Source organism: Anas acuta, chromosome 2 (assembly GCF_963932015.1).
Source record: "Anas acuta chromosome 2, bAnaAcu1.1, whole genome shotgun sequence".
Lineage (NCBI taxonomy): Eukaryota > Metazoa > Chordata > Aves > Anseriformes > Anatidae > Anas > Anas acuta.
Window position 1 is genome coordinate 11,677,385 of NC_088980.1, and position 14,294 is coordinate 11,691,678.

General features: G+C 38.8%; 1 protein-coding gene across 2 annotated transcripts in view; it reads right to left on the minus strand.

Moving 5' to 3' along the window:
• The window catches only part of ADARB2 (adenosine deaminase RNA specific B2 (inactive)), a 309,650-nt gene that overhangs the window by 215,967 nt on the left and 79,389 nt on the right, over positions 1-14,294 (minus strand). The gene's annotated exons all lie outside the window — the stretch shown is intronic.

Here is a 14,294-nt window from a genome sequence, read left to right on the forward strand (position 1 = left end):
CATATATATCTTTATTACCTATACACCTTTAAAAACATTACGTTTTGAATAGACATACCTAATGTACCGTTTCCATACTTTGTTCCCCCCCACTTTGCTTCCACAACTGTTAGACGTAGACACAACTCATGTGCCTCTGTGTGGCCTTGTAGGGGTGGCCACATCTGCCCAGACATGGCCTACCAGCAAAACAGGCAGCATAAAGCCCACCCAGAGGGCCGTACCTCATATTGGCTCTGAAACAGCATGCTGTTACCCGGACACAGCCAGTTTTACATATGCCCATTAGCAGGCACACAGATGTGTTGGGCATTTGTTCAGCAGAAACAACACGCTTGGTGGTCAGGTGCAAACGAAGGGCCCTGACTCGCATACATGGAGGCAAGCAGTCAAGGCAATGAAGACGATCTTTCCTGCCAAGCTGTCTCTCCTGCTGCCTCCCAGCATGACAGTGGGAAGGAAAATGCACAGCTCAGAGGAGTCTAAATGTGAACAGCTGAGTTCAAATGAGAGCTTTTTACCTCCTCAGGACTGTTTTATAAAAGTAACTATTTGTCATTTTTTGTCGACAATGGTCAAACCAGCAGTGGAAGACACCAAAAAATAATTTCAAATTAAAACCAATGTTACCTAAATTTACATTAAATTTGCCTACTGGGCTTTTATTTCTTTTATCAGAGGTTTATGAGCCCTTGAAAAGTATGTAGAAATACTGGTACAGCAGCATTATTCCAAAGTTATTGACCTTATTATATCAACCCTAGTGATAATGCTGCTTTATATTCTTAGTATTCTTGGAGGCTTTTGTTTATTGCTGATTATGGTCTTTTTTTTTTTTTTTTTTTTTTTTTTTTTTTTAATAATATATATATATATTGTCTGTAAATAAAATGAAAGCATGATGTTTGGAATCTAAAGTCCATGTATGTATACTTAATTTAGTCAAGTTGAAGATACTTGCTTTAGCAGCCTAACAACCTCTTGCAGAAATTTGCAGCATGCCAGTTATATGATGATTAGAAGGCAAAAGTAGTGGCTGATCACCTTGGGACAGACAGAGAATGACGGATCCAGACTGCACCCTGAACCCTTTAGGCACAAGGCCCCAGTGCCTCTGCTGTCTGTGTAGGGGATAGCATGCTTTAAAGCATGCTGCCAACCTGTTCATCTTTTCTACCTCATCAAAGTTCACAGATCTTGGCGGAATGAATGAGCATCTCTCCTGGGGGTCTTTACTCATGAAGTCCCAGCTACGTGCCGAACTGGACAGACTGATGGTATAAATTTGTATAAGTGTAAGACCTCTGCTTCTATCTTCCCATAAATATTTGTCTAGATCCACCATAAAAGTCTCTTTTAGGAGAAGTAATCATGAATAAAGTTATACACACAGAACGTAACTCCTGCCTTAGTTGCCATTATAAATTGATTTTTTTTTAATTTAATTTATTTATTTATTTTGCTTTTGCTTTCTTGGTCACTGTGACCACACAGCCCTGGTGGGAGAGAAGAACGTGAGGTGCCCCTCTGAAACATCTGCATTGTCTCAGATATACCACTGTTACTGCTGATCCCAAACCAGTCTTTTTTTTTTTTTTTTTCCTATGAGAAAGCAGGAATCCCATTGCTAAGCGTTCAAAGGGGAAGGGGAGGTTGCCCTTAACTAGAATGAAAGTTATTTCATTCAAGCTTTCTTGCCAACTGAAAGCTCATTCAGCTTAAACAGACAAGTCCATGAGAGCTGGCAAAAATATTTCTGCTGCTCTGGGGAGTGTAAGTACTTCCATGCATGAGAGGCAAAAAAGTAGTTGATATGTGAGGTGACATTCAAAGCAAGATCATTGCACTGCTGCCTCTGCAGAACAGAATTATTATTTTCTGTTGTTCTCTGTGTGCAAATCAAGGCCGCGAGCCAGGCTGGTGTCTGTGGCAGAGAAGTGGAAAGAAACACAAACATGTTTTCATGCCCTATAGCTGAGTTTTGCAAGGCATAACACATCTTTTTGGAGGTCACGAGCCTCCTCAGCTAGGTCAGATCAAACACCTTCTGGGTTTGCACCCCTGAGGAGAAAACATACTTTTTTATGATATAAATGTCAAAGAGCTACATACAGCCTGTTAAAATGTGTTAGTGCCTTCTGGGTAGTTCTACACTGACTTTAATTATCCTCCATCTTCATTTGAAAGCCTGATTAGTGTACAGTTCAGCTGAAGACACGTTGCCTGTCCAGCTGTATGCAGCCCCACATGGGGGGGGGGGGGGCAATGAGAGACATGCCAGAGACATAGCAGACACTGAACTACACTGGGAGTCTCTCACATCTGTACTAGTTTAAAACCCTGAAGAAGTAAAAGGCTCTTCTGCGCTTTCAGACTCTGGGATACAATGACTAATTCAACTTTGATGCTAGAAATACTGCTCTGACTTAAAGCAACTCAATTAAGCTAAATTCCACATTCATGGTCCTTTAGGAATTTATACCAATAGAACTGTCCCATTTCAGACATAATGAAGACTAACACTGGAATTTAAAGCTGTGGTCCATACATGATAGTACTCTAGAAAGAAAAACATGCAACTATTTTCTATTCAGATTTTATTTCTCTTATGCCAAGATAGGGGACATTATTGTTCATTAATACCAAGCAAACACTTGTTTCACTTGACTTTCTTCCCATCTAGTGCAACACTGAAGCAGAACAGAGCTCTAGATCACCTTCAGTCCAACCAGCTTCTCAGTATTTGTTTTTAATGTTAAGGGCAGAATATACTAGGATTACTTGACAAAGATTACTAGCAGAACAGAGTAATATATTTTCACCATAATGTCAAATGTAAATTTTTTTTAGAGAAAATCTTTAAGCAATATTTCAGTTCAGTTTATCTAAGCTGGTAGCTTGACTTATCTGTGAAACAACCATATCTTTCTGCCACTGATATCCAGCTTGTACCTCCTCTGTGTCCTGTATCATACCCTTGCACACTGTCATACCCTCTCAACACAACTGGACACCTAAAATGCTGCAAAACTTGGAAAACACTGCAAACCTACTTTAACATTTTACTTTAAAATAATCCTTTCCTCCATCCTATGTCATTATATTCATGTATGCTTATTCTTGTGATCCATACATCTTCCAGAATGACTCTCTGTAAATAAGCTGCTTAAAAAACCCTATACCCCAGTTTTTCTGTATATATTTCTTTCTGTTTTTCTTCTGCACATCAGATCTCTGCAGGAAATCCCACTTATCTGTTCTCCCCATTATATTTTCTATGCAGAAGTGGTCAAGTCATACCAAAAAAAGTATGCAGATACTTATTCAATTTTCTTAAAATACCAGAATTCACAAGAAATACTCTGAGAACACCTATTAATTATTGATCTAGATAGCAAAGCCATGAAAAAACTCATGAACAACTATTTCACTGAAAATACACAATATTCTTAAAGACCAGAATTTTCCAATAATAACACATACTCTATAACTGAAGCAACAAAGTGTACAACATTGAAATGATCTGAAATCTCACCATTTCTCATTAATTTGGATTATTGATTATGAAGATACTTTAGGACACAATGAAACAGTTATGGCAACACTGGAATCCCATTTTTCAAAGATTTTTTATGCTAAAACTCATGGGCAAACACCTATTAGAAATATATATGTATATATAAAACCAAGAGTTTACTGCTAGTATAAATGAAATCTTAAGAGTATAATCATTACTAGTCCAGATCTAATTATTTGCAAAATAAATAAATAAAGAGATACAATTAAAACTGATATACACACATTGAGTTTCTACCCGTTGTCCTTGTGCTATGCTCAGTGTTCCCCAGTGCCCAAGGTGAGTGCTCTCATCTTGGTGGCAGTGGTGGTGGGACGCGTGCTATGGTGAGTCAGAGCAGCTGGAGACCTTCACGAGATGGAGCATGATGTCCATAAGGTTATTTCTTCTTCACTTCAGGATCCACTTGAGTCATTTTTCTATGTTTGATGAGAAGCATTTACACTGTTCCTCGTTCTTCCTTGGCCTGCAGATCCACATTATATCCAAATTTCATTCCATGGTGCCTTTTACTTGTGCTAGGTACTATTTCTGTGTTCTCTGAGTTATTCCTAAAACCATCTTAACCAGCTCCAGGTTTGCATTTCTTTAATTCCTGGGGTCCCCAGTGCCAGTCCGCCCCATCTCTCATCACAACATGCCTGCACTGTTCTTTGCCTGTCCTGTGTTTCCATCTCTCAAGGTCTTTGTTACCATACCAGGCCTGAATTTCTCTGCATGACATCACTGTGTTAGAGCCATGAATGTCTTATTATGCACAGCAAAACTTCCTGCTCCTGCTTTCTGTATAAAGCTATGGTTGTACCACACAAATGTAAACAGAAGTAAAACAACTTAGCTGTAGGTAACAGAAATTGCTGTCACAGCTAAACCAGGGAAAACAAACCTGCAGGCAGGTCAGGAGAAGTGCAACCAGATCAAACCCAACAAGTGTCAGTCCTGAGGCCTTGCAAACTCAGTACAAAGCCTATGGCTTCTTGCTAGCAAAGGCAATACCTGTCATAGGCCTACGTGGCTAGTGGCATGAAACTGAGCTGTGCAAGGAATGGCATATCCTATGAAAATTGCAAAGGTGTGACTTGAGGCAGGGGGGCAAGACCATGGGGAGACAAGATCCTATACACTTTTGGCACGTCTACATTTCCAAGTTGGAGCATAGGCATTTTTCTCTTAATAGTTTATTAAAGGTGTCTCAGGCTCTTGAAACTCTCCTATTTAAACTGCAGTCTCTTGTATAGGAGAGGTGGACCCTGATAAAGTGTTTTCTTTGAGGGCTTGCAGCAAAAGCAGGTCATGATCAGGTGAGCTCAGGTGCTATATGAACAGCACTGTTCTACTTCATGTATCTTTTAGCAACAGTGGGATGTATGAAGGAGAACATTCTAGACATTCAAAGATATTCAGAAAGAAACTATTCATTCCTCACTTTTGGGAGGCTTCTGCTCTCTTTTACAAGGGTTGGCTGCACTGATTAACCACCGAGCTACCTTTGGACAGAAGGAAGTGTTGCCTATTTTTTTTTTTTCACATTCAAAACATTCAACTAAATTTAAGAACCTGCCTAAATAATTATAGCAAAGAAGGAGAAGATATGCCATGTCACTATTCAGTTTTGTTACATGTGTAAAGTAAAGATATAAATTGAACAATTCCTTGATTGCTACCATTTACATTTTAATGAGCAATAAAAGTGTTATGAAGCACTGTCAGACAGCACCAATATATAAATCGCTGCATTTTTAATTAGAATTGGAATTATGCAAAATAATATGATCTATTAGGGAAAAACAAGCTTCTAAACAATGTGTAGACACAGTATTTTTTTCACCAGTACATACCTATTTAAAAGAGCGACCACTGGCAACTACTGGCTAGTCTGTGTTAGAAGAGAAAGAATGAACCTGACATGCCCTCAGCCACTGGACAACTGGAGTCAAACAAGTACAAATGCTGTTGGTAAAAAAAAAACATCTTGAATAACATTTTGCAAGAAAATTGAACATGTGGTATTAACTTTGTCCCAGATGAAAACTAGTATTACTGAACTGTGGTATCACACGTAGTCTTATTGAAATAAGCAAACTCAGTAATGCTTGAAAATTACTTTCAGGATAAGCCTTAGACATGTTGGATTCCAACAAAATTTACAACCAAGGTGTGTCCTAAAAATGAAAATTTGTCTTCTCCTTTCACACTGTGAGCTCTCCTCCACCCAAACCTGCTTCATTCTTGACTGCACCTTGAGTCCTTAAGCCATGACTTGCCCCTTGCTCCCATGGTTGACCAAACCCTCATCTCACCCATCCCCAGCCTGCAGCCTTTCATGGCTGATAACACATTTCCCAAACTAGAAGCACAGCTCTTGGCTTAGTTTCTGCTCAGAGCAACGGAGATGCAGGAGCACATTTCCACTCAGCTCCGCAGCACCCTTGTATCTCCAGCAGAGAGTTCATCACCAACCTCAGAGACTTTACCAGGTAAGCCAGGTACTTGGTCAGGTACCATGAAGTAATCTGGTGATCAGGAAACTGGCCTGGATGGATCGGACAAGCCTGTATGGTCCCAAATAATCCCTTGAATTTGTGTCTAAGGCTGGCCTTGTCTGCGTACTATTTATAAGAGACATCAGTAATCTATCACAATCTTGTGTATAATAGGCACAAATGAAATAAATAGCACTGCACAATTTATTAGAGATATAATATAGCAGAAGAACAAGGAACGTGTATTATCTTATCTTTGCACTCTCACATTTCCTGCTTGTCTTGGGCCTATCAGTGTAGTCATCTAAGCCCTTACATAAACATCAACATGAATGGCAAAGTCCTTAGTGGATCATGAGTGAGGTTTCATTAACAGCATCTTATTACTCAATAACTAAATACTCTCATTAGAGCTGAACTCTGACTGCAGAAAAGACACTTTGTACTTATTTTTTTCCAGTCCACAGCCATCACTAATATCAAACCAAGTGAAAAACATAACTGCCAAAGTGATGTCCCCACATCTATTTCAATGCAGGTGTTTGAGAAGACAGGAGGAGTTGCCTACACCACATGTGTATCAGCCTTTTATTTCACATTAAATGCCATAAAATAAGCTTAGAACTTCTGTGAGGGATCAAACCTGGACAGTGCAGCGTTTCTCCAATGAGCTCCAAGTTGGGACGACATGGAGAATGTTGGTACTCCAACAGAAGTCCACCCAGGCAAACCATTTCATATGAATTAAAACACTTGAAGTAAAGTAAATATCTCTATATGATGGATGATATGAAGCTTTAGGCCTTCCATTTCACAGACACCATCAAAATGCAATCAGCCGTAGTGGTTTTCAGTCATGATATCAGTCAAAGCCATATTTTAGTAAATTTTAGTAGAAACACCTTGCATCTTGAATTATCAAATCTCTGCCTCTCAGTGCTTATGATACTGTCACATTTTTCACTGAATTGCTCTAGAAAAAACAAATACAAACCTTCCTGGAAATGAAATGAAATCATGCTTGCTTTTAGCAACCATCTGCAAGAATTAATACCCCAAACTTATGTTTCTAGCTGGTTAACACAGTAGCTAATGAATAGTTTTCAGTTAGAGCGAATAGCTTACACCTTCATTCAGACAGAAGGGCTGGATATCAGCCTTTCTTGGAAGGACAGGTCTTCAATTTTTAAGAAGTTTAGAAAAAAAGAGATCTTTTTATGCCAAAATCAGAAAAAAAATGGAAACTTTGCACAAGGTGACTCTTGGCAAACTCTTTTTTTTTTTTTTCTTTCTTTCTGTTCTGCAGATGGAAGAACAGAGAAAAGGGACAGAGAAAACATGAAGATTACAATTTTGCACTGACTACCCATAAAGACAGGCTGCCTTGAGCTTCAGGCAGGACAGACAAAGATTTGGATCCTGCCGAGGAGCTGGGTAGCCCCAGGGGAGGGTTCATTTTTCTCATTTAAGGAAATGAAGTTTGTCTTCATATATAAGCAGCACAACAGCTGTGATGAGGCTCAGCAGGTATCATCTGTCCTAATTTTAATAAGGTTGTTGTTTTTAGAACAAAATCTCCAAACAATGTAAATCAAACCACTTATATGAGCTTTCATGTACTTATACCAGTTGGTGGCACCAGGTGGGTGCATGTCTCATTCCTGTTACATCCCTCATGATCTTTTGGCCATGAGAGGTGAATCCAAATGTGAAATACTAAAGAAAATAAAGAAAATACTAAAGAAATACAACAGCAAAGCACTCAAAATCCAGCAGAGTCTGAGTCACCACACAGAACTTGCAGCCTTCTACAAAATCCCTTCTCAAGGTGTGAGAGCTAGTGAGTACAGCCTTTTTTCTGTAACTAATCCATGTTTCATGGCAGAGTATCAGCCTATGAAATTCCTATGTCCTTGGACCTCTCCTTCAAAACACACAGTGACTTGCATCACCGAAGACTATCAACAAGTCTCGGGAAAACAACCCCTGTATCTTGATAATGACACAAGAATGAGGTTGCTTTGAGCCTGCTCCACCAACTGTTCCTAATGACTTCAAACAGCTCCTGCTCATTGCTCTCTCTGATGGACATGATGTTTGCTTACCTGGTTAAGATAGGTAGCTTCATTACTTGTTCTTGGAGGCGACCCAGGTACAGAAAAAAAACTATCCAGCGGATCACGGCACAGATGTATATTTTGAAGAGCCTTTGAAAGCTGGAAAGTCTAGTCAAACTCCCAGCTACACACACTGATGAATTTGGGGAACAAGTAATAGCATCTACTCTTCTAACTCAGATCCACCCAACACAAAAGCCCATGTCACGTCTACTGGTACTGGGACTGAAAAGTCACTGGAGTTGCCTGCCTGTTGCTGCGGTCTATGGAATTAATTTGAAACTCTTTCTGTTCCTGGGGATGGAAATGCCAGCTCATATCCAGAAAGTGGTAATAAAAAAAAGAAATGAGAACACACAAATTTAATCGTATACATTCCATTATGAATGCCTTTATCTGTAGGTTCTTTGTGTTTTATAACTTTATTAATTAACAACCTGTAAAGACAAGCAACACAAATGCAGAGCTTGAAATTACTTGGTATACTGGATTTTGTTTTCAAAGGTGTCTTCTAATAGTTCTTTACAATGTATTCTGGAGTATATCATTGCATATGTTTCTTAGACTGAACTGAAATATAGTCTTTTTTTAAAGTTAAACTTGATATCATATTTTCTTGAAAGCTGTCATCTTAAAAATATAGCGGTGTTTCAGTTTAGCTGAGATATATTGAAAGAAAGGAGGAACCTTGTGCACAATTTTAATATGTTTTTCAAGGTCTACTGATGTTTGCTATATTTGTTTTTAGCTGGTAAGGAAAATGAGACAGAAAAAGAAAGTTGAGCTGGGTGAACGGTTCATAAAATTAGCCTGAGCTTGCCTAAAAGAAATTTTATGCATCCCAAGTCTCATTTTTTACTGAATGTTCAAATCTTGCTTTCAGCTACTCTACTCTTTGTTTTTGCCTATGTCATTATTATATAAAAAAATTAACCTTTCTGTGATTACAGAGAGTGTAATGTTTCCTTGATACATCATTTTTTTTTCTCTCACACTCGTGTGAAAGAAAATTCAACAGAGCTACATTGATATGAAAGCATTATGAGTGAGATCAGACTTAGTAACCTCCTGGTGACTAAGAATATAACTAAAAGTCACAGAAGGGGTGGTTACTGATGGCAGGGAGAATACCAATAATCTCAGCTATCTTCCTCCTCATGCGCATCAAGAAAAGCCTGATAGTTTCCAATGGAGCTACACTTTGGGGATATTCCCCTGAAAGTTCGGGAGCCCATTCCCAGCTCAATTCATCACCTTTTTAAAGTGTACCTTAATAAAGTACTGCTACAACCAATATGAGCAGGCAGTTGGATTACAGAAACCATGAGAAACATGCTGAGGAGACTGCCTATGGAGATCACCCGCAGGAGCAATCCCTGCAGGTCAGCATGGAGACATCAGTCTGTAGCTGCCTGGTAGATAAATAACAGAGTTCATTTCCTGGTACTGTTCATAGCTCCTTTTATCAGACCTAACATTCACTAATTTCTTTTAAGATGTTTGCCAAACAAATACAATTCCTGAAACATTTCCATTCCAGTAATTGCAATTGCCTTGTCAGACTTCATCAGGGGGATGACATCTGTATGAAAAACTAAGCAATACTTTTTTTATAGGAGCTACTCCAGGGAGTAAAGGCTTACAACCATTATTTTTAAACAGAGGGAAATGAGAAAACATTATCAGGTAAAAGAGGAGCAGCAAAATTAGGCTGAAGATTAATCCTTTTGATTACTACTCTGCAAATAGGGGTAACTCTCTAGATATTAAAGTAAAACTGACATAAATGGGAGGGAAGATGGCTCATAAGCCTTTTGTTGTTATCCAAATGCATGAACAGTTTGCTTTGATGCTTATGAGGGAAGCTCTTTCAAAGATATGGAGAAGGATAAGTAATAATCTATTGCTGTTTGGAAAACTACAGAAAATTCTACTTATCTAGTGGGCACTAGACAAATGTGGTATTTGGAGAAAATGGTTTATAAGAGCATGAAGGACACATATGCATGGGGCAGGATGTATATCAAAATCATTGTGCTGTATTCTTCCAGATTTGCTTGGTCTTGTCAGTAATGTTACTTTTCTTTCCACCTCTCCTGTCTAAAAACTCTTTACTTGGTAGTGACAACTACTATCAGAATACAGGTAACAAACAAACAAAAATGTAAGAAAGCCTCCACTTCTGGCACAGAAAAATTCTATAATAATTTTCTGAAACCCTAAAACAGTTCCAGCCACTCAGGTGTACAAGAAAAAAAGCTGAGGAATGATTCCAAAGCTTTGGCAACTTGCTTGATTGCTCGGCACTGCTTTGGGTAGTCTGAGGACAGGCATTTCGGCTGATGGCTACGAGCCCAGGACAGTGTGCCACCCTCCCCAGGAGACTGCAGCCCCAGTCCCACAGGCTGGCCCCCCACAGCGTTTGGCTCCAGCTGGTTTGGTTGAGCAGCTGACTGAGATGGGACTGCACGTGATGGATGCCTCGAACATACTTAGTCTTTTAGGGTGAAGTTGGCACTCTACATTTTGATATTTAATGAAGACATTTAGACTTCGTGGAAGGGAAGTGTTCCAGGCTTTCTCACAGTATTTTCTAAAACCAACGAATCTGTGCTTGGACTGAATCCTGAGGATGGGACTGGAGATATTTACTAAACCTCCTCTGATGAGATTTTTATTCTAACGAGTTTGTTTGCAAGTTTTCTATCAAAGAACAGCTGCTAAGGGCAACATGAAGCATTCATGGCACGACTAGGGAGAATGACAAGCGCATTGGTTATTTATCACTGACAGAACAGTGACAGCTCTGGTCCTACAGCCTAACCACATTTCCAAAAGGAAGCAGGTGGATATAAAACAGTGAAGAGACTGAAAGTGAATCCTGGGAGATATCATATAGATTGACTGTCCAGCCCTCGAGCTACCAACTTACTCAGGATAACAACATGGCAATGGTTCTGCAAGAGGACTTGAGCCAACTCTAAACAACGATGGATAAGTCCACCTGCTCATTCTCCAAGAGACTCCCTCCACATATGCAACTTGCCAGAAGATTTAATAAACTAGAGTAAAACTGTCTCATGGCTACTGTATTAGTTAAAGCATCAAGTCAGTCTCTTTTTGCTGTCATCAGCAAACAGCAAGAAACAAATGAAAAAATGTTACAGGATTGCACAGGCCCTTCAGGTTTGTGTTCTCTCTCTCCAAGACCCTTAGGAAAACACATTCATCTGACATATAAGCAGTCAACACTTCACATTAGTTACCTATCTAAAAGACAGTTTTAGACAAAGGTGACTCTTTCCCTGTTTGCTACTAGTGAAATGTCAAGAATATGCTTGCTCCTAGAAAGTGATGAGGATGTGTGTGAGAGAGAGAGACAAGAGAGTGAGAAACAGAGAAATCTAAAGAAGCGTAGACAACTTTGTTTGTACTCAACTGGGGGAGATTCATCCTCCCCTGGGAGAAGAGGAGGGATATTATTGGCAAAATTATAATCACAAAGGCAGCAGGAAAGTCTGAGTTCTCTTGCAAGTAATGTTGGAGACTTGGCCACACTTCCTAGACACTTCCTGTCTAAGGAGTAGGTCTGGGTTTGCATGTCCATGACCTGACGTGAAGCTGAACTCCACCTGCATTTCTGAGAAGAAAAGTTTTCCTCATTTTTTGATATGTGGAAAGAGACATTTTTACCAATAGGCTTTAATTATGTAAGTCTTCTCTTTATCAAAAATAAAGAAAATGTGAGCTTCAACCTTGCCATGCAGGAAGTCTTCTGACTCTATAAGCACAAGGGAAGTGTGTGCTGTAATTTCTGGCTTCATTCAGACTTACATTTGCTCCCAGTCTGATCTGTTTGTGTCTCATTCTGAAAAATGGTACTTCAAAATAGATATAATGAATATTTACTTCAATGGTGTTGAACTGGAGTTGGCATAAGTCACTTCTGTGAAGTTGTGCAGATAATTAGTTGTCAGCTCATTTTCTTAGTATAGGATGAATACTAAAATACCTGGTGTGCCCAGATTTGAAGTGAACACCTGTAGTTTGCTAGCAGTAAAGCTCTTGACGAATACCCAGTGCTTCTTCTTAAACACTAATGACATTTCACAGAAGCTTTTCTGTACCTAGATGGACTTCTGCAAGAACAGGAGTTTCTTTAAATGACAAGAAAATTATGGTGCTTATTAGTTAGCAAGGCTCTAAAAAAATCAATTCTGTTCTTTCAAAGTTATGACTTCTCAATACAAAAGTGAAACCTTTCTAATAATATTGATTACTATTGTTAAACTGTGAAAGAACAGATTATCTACTCATGCAAATAAGGAGAAAAATCATTTCTAAATTCAGAAGAATTATATGAAGAACGATTCTACCCTAATGTAAAAGGGTATTAGGAATCTTTCATTTACATGATTATTTTTTTTAATACTCTTTTGGCAAAGTGAAATAAAGCTATGTGCTACATCATGAGGACTGCAAGACATTAAGTTCTTTGGTGAAAATATCCCACGGACTTCTTCAGGGCTTATGTTGTTTGATATCTTATTCTATCAGGATGATGAGACACAATGGTATCCTTATAAATGATCCCAAAATAGGGGTAGTGGCTTATCCTCCAACAGGCTGGAGAAACCAGTGGCTGGAAAACCTGCAGAATCTCCTGGGATTCAATGAGATGTGCTGGGCAGGACTACCAATGGGAAGTGAGTGGCTGAGTAACAGCCCTGCTATACAGGACCTGGGGTAGTGATAGACATTGAGCTGAATGTAAGCTAACAGTGTGTACTGATTGCAAATAAACCAAAACACTCAGCTAGCAGATCAGGATAGTTACTACCCATCTCCACAGGGTGCTGGTGAATCTCGATATGGAACATTGTTTTATTTTATATTTAAGCGTTATCATGAGAAACAGGACAGAGTTCAGCTCAAGGCTATTCAGATGTTCCAGGGTCTAGGTCACAGGATCCTAGACATCTGCGGTTGTTGGCTGGGGCAGGGAAAGCTAAGGGGTAATCTAGTAGCAGCCTATGACTACTTGAAGGGGACTTGCAAAGGTGACAGAGTGAAATTCTCCTTGGTAAGAAAAGGTGGCAGAACAAGGTTGTGGAGGCTCCATCATTGGCTAATAGGTCATCTCTATTGACCTAATCCAGTGTTGGCCACAGGCCCACTTTAACTGGAATATTGGACTAGAGACCTCATGAAATTTGTTCCAACCACCATTTTGGCATTTTGATGGTTTTATGACATACACCTTGTCTTATAATTCAAAATGAGTACAAAAGAACTCTGAAATGAGAATCCTCTCAATACATGGCACTGTCATAGTTGGATGCAGCTTCATTATTAAGGCGGTTGATTCTGGAATGGTTAAACATGATTTACTCTGGCACATTGACATTGCTCGGTGCAGTTTTCAGAATATTTTTCTCCACATTTTTATACCATTTAAATATACGTATATATATGTCAAATGTTCACAAGAAATTCTGAAATAAGCAAATTCTTTTTAAAAGTTCAGTTCAGTTTCACTGAGTATTTTCCACATCTCTTCCAATTTATGGCAAAGAAATAATGACAGGAATTTTAATAGCTCTAGTGTGAAGCCAAGTGAGACTAAGTAGTTTGAACTGATACATTCAAACTTGAAAAATCAAAACAAATTCAAAAATGTGAACATATACAACTGGAAGAAAGCTAGGCAGAGTAGCTGCCAATGGGGACAACTGAGTTTTCATGGGACTAATTAATTTTAAGCAAAAAATATTCATGAACTATTAAATGCAAAGATCAGAAATGTTCTGCTTTCCCTCTTACATGATACAGCCCCATCCTATTGTCCTTGCCTCCTGACTCCTGAGTACTCATCTCTCTCATTTATTTCTTACAGAAAACACCAAAGAGTAGTGCTTTTCTTGACACATGAAATTAAGAACTTCATTGACTACTTTGCTTCATTTTCCCTACTCTGAATTTGGATTTTCTAAGATACACCTAGGTTTAAGAAAAATTTTTAGATTTAATAAAAATTTAAAAATAGGACTTTGAAATAAATAAAAATAATAAATAATAAAAACATGTGGCTATATTAGCCAAATTAATTAGCCAAAT